At 36.1% G+C, this 3,454-nt stretch overlaps 1 long non-coding RNA gene and 1 other non-coding gene across 2 annotated transcripts in view; one reads left to right on the forward strand and one right to left on the reverse strand.

The window, feature by feature from the left end:
• Nucleotides 1–3,454, reverse strand: part of LOC128248123 (uncharacterized) — a 68,083-nt gene that overhangs the window by 44,472 nt on the left and 20,157 nt on the right. The window lies entirely within an intron of this gene.
• Nucleotides 3,140–3,248, forward strand: LOC128248217 (U6 spliceosomal RNA). Its single transcript, XR_008264506.1, has one exon. It is a non-coding gene; the product is annotated as a U6 spliceosomal RNA (small nuclear RNA).

Here is a 3,454-nt window from a genome sequence, read left to right on the forward strand (position 1 = left end):
ATATATATATATATATATACATGTATATACATATATATATATACACACATAGTAATAAATATGTAAATATATATGTGTGTGTATGTATGTATATATACCCACACATGTATATTCACACATGCATGCTCACACACACACACACACACACACATAAACATATATACAGGGTGCATCAGTTACTAGAGAGCAAAATTTTAATTGACAATTTAAGGAAAATAAAAAAAATCTATAAGAAAAACCAATATGCTTTTTATAGAATTTGGTACTCGTATTCTCACATACACATGCCACAAGGCTATTCACTTCCATCAGTCTTAATGCAGATTCTGAGATGGATAAATGCATTGATCAGCTGATCTTTATTTATGTTGGCCTTAACCTCACTAACTGCAGTCATCAAGTCCATGATATTGCAAGCATGCTTGTTTACTAAATGTCATGATGTAGAATTTCTAGATAACTAAATGTTTTGATGTAAAATTTCTATCTATATTTTTTTCGTTTTTTCACTTCCTACTGACGTCATCGTAACTTTAAATAATAAACTGGCATGTCTTAGAATATAATATTTCTTCTTAACATTCTTTTTGTATGTGTTCATTTATTAGCAACATTATCTCAGTTCACTTTGAATTTAGCCTATTTTGGATTACCTTAGTGATGTCAGGGTTATCCATTTTTGGTGGTAACGTCGATTTAATGATACGCTATAATTTAGTCAGTATGAGAGAAAGAGGGGTCACCATCTTGATCATAACAAGAAAAGAGAAATTCATGAGACATTTGTAATAAGTCATAACATATTTATTACTGGAGGTAATGCATTAACATATAAGGTTAATTGAAGGAAAGCTTATAACATTACATGAATATGTTCTGTTTGCAGTTACATGTTTCCAAGTAAGTGAGGTGAACGTGTGCACGAGTGGGTGTAAAGTGCGGTGGCTTGACTCAATGCCAGCCTGAGGCTAGACAGACATGGAGTGGTACGAATTTAGAATTTCCTTCCTTTACATAAGGGATGAACTGGAAGTCCCTGACTTCAACGTAAACTGGAAGCTTCCAGAAAGCTCTCAAACATTCTAGAAGCATGAGGGAGAATACTCTCGTTAAATCTCTTTTCTGTTTTGCTTCCTGTCATAGCCCCCAGGGTTCACTACAACCTTGATAGTATTGTATTAACATAGATTTTCAGATGTATTAGTTTGATTGGTATTTTGTACCTTTTTTTCCCCTGCTACATCTAAGTATGCTGGCACAATAGAAATAATCATCAGCAATGAATAGTGTAATAATCAAATAAAAATGGGATTTTCTTCATTCTTGTTTGTGTTGTTACATATACATAATATATATATATATATATATATATATATATATATATATATATATATATATATATATATATATACATAGGCACTGGTGTGGTTGCATGGTTCACCATGTGGTCCCAGGTTCAGTCCCACTTTGTGGAACCTTGGGCAAGTGTCTTCTACTACAGCTTTGGACTAACCAAAGCCTTGTGAGTGGATGTGGGTGACGGAAACTGAAAGAAGCCCATCACATATGTATGTGTGTGTCTTTGTGTCTTTGCTTGTGCCCCTATCACCGCTTGACAACTTGTGTTGGTGTGTTTACATCCCTGTAACTCAGTAGTTCAGCAAACGAGATCAAGCCTACACATATCTTTGGCTGTCACAACCCATGTTTCACTGCCATGTAGTATAGCTGTTCACACACAGGCATCATACAATCTGCCTATCACTCTGACAGAGAGGCCCTTTGTTGCCAGTAAAGGTAGGAACTCTCTGAACTTTGCCCAGCCTAATCTTATTCTCACAGCTACACTCTCAGCACATCCACCTCCACTACAAACTTGGTCTCCTAGATAGCGGAAACTATCTACTACCTCTAGCTTACCCATCTGACAGTCGATGGAGTTTATATTCTGTACATTTTTGGTGTTTATTGTTCCTGTGCATCTTCCAAAAGTGATTTTCCCCATTAACCTTCCTCTGATGCTGCTGCACCTCTTATGTGTCCAAAGCTCACACCAGGTGCATCTTATGGAGTTTCTACCTATGACTTTTCTACATATCAAGCAGGGCCATCTTCCTGAAGGGATCTGTGATTTGTCTGCCTTCCTCCTTACTAAAACTTTGGTCTTTGCTAGGTTATCTCTAAGGCCCTTCAATTTTAGACCTTGTTTCCATACCTGGAATTTCTTCTCTAGCTCTGGTAGTGATTCAGCTTTAAGAACAAGGTCATCAACATAGTGAGTTATTTGTGAGGAATTATCAATCCAGGCAAAATACTTCACAAGCTCTCTGTTAGTACACCAGGCTAACAGTACTGTTAATATTAGTAAAGAACTCCAAGTATTCTTGTGGCAGGGTCCAATGTTATAGTTCATCACTATTCTATATTGTAAATCCATGGTTGTGTTTCAATTACTTTGGTTTTATACAGAGTGATATTCAAAACAAGGTATAGATAATTGTTATGACATATTTTTCCTTTTTTGGAGGAAAATTTAGTTTACAGCTGTTTCTAGTAGTCAATATCGGTTCATTACTGATAGGTTTACTTAATTAGTTTATTCATCTGCCGAGAAAGGTGAACACCCTAAAAAGTAGCATTAATCTCTTAGGTTATTCAACTTTTCGCAACTGATCAATAGATTAATTGAATAAATCTATCAGTAATGAACCTATAATGACTACTGGAAATAGCTGCAAACCAAATTTTTCTCCAATAAAGGAAAAATATTTAATGACCATTGAGCAGAATTAGATAAGTTGAAACATGTCTCTCACATACTTCAAGTGCTAAAAGACAAATACACTGCAGTTACTGTGGAGAAAAAAATTTCACTTATAGTAAAAAGGTGTAAAAACACCCTGTCCATTTGGTGTCACCATCTATTAGGAATCTCAGACATCGATGTCTCAAGTTTCTTGGCTCTAGCCAAGAATGGACCAGGTATTTTTACACCTTTTTACCATAAGAGAGACTTTTTCTCCACAGTCACTGCAGTGTATTTACCTTTAGTAGTTGAAATATGTGACAAACATATTTCAGGCTAATAAAAGAAATGTAATTCTGATCATACATAAACACAGCTTAGTGCTAATAATTCGTAATGACCATTCGACAGTACATATACTAAAATTAGAATGATACTGAGAAGATTAGCATGGCCCCTGCGCAAGGATGACACGCAAATTCGTGAAGCATTCCATATTTTTTACATAGGCGCAGGAGTGGCTGTATGGTAAGTAGCTTGCTTACCAACCACATGGTTCCGGGTTCAGTCCCACTGCGTGGCATCTTGGGCAAGTGTCTTCTACTATAGCCTCGGGCTGACCAAAGCCTTGTGAGTGGATTTGGTAGACAGAAACTGAAAGAAGCCTATCGTATATATGTATATGTGTGTGTGTGTGTGTGTGTGTGT

The sequence above is a fragment of the Octopus bimaculoides genome, chromosome 6, assembly GCF_001194135.2.
Source record: "Octopus bimaculoides isolate UCB-OBI-ISO-001 chromosome 6, ASM119413v2, whole genome shotgun sequence".
In the NCBI taxonomy this organism is placed as follows: domain Eukaryota; kingdom Metazoa; phylum Mollusca; class Cephalopoda; order Octopoda; family Octopodidae; genus Octopus; species Octopus bimaculoides.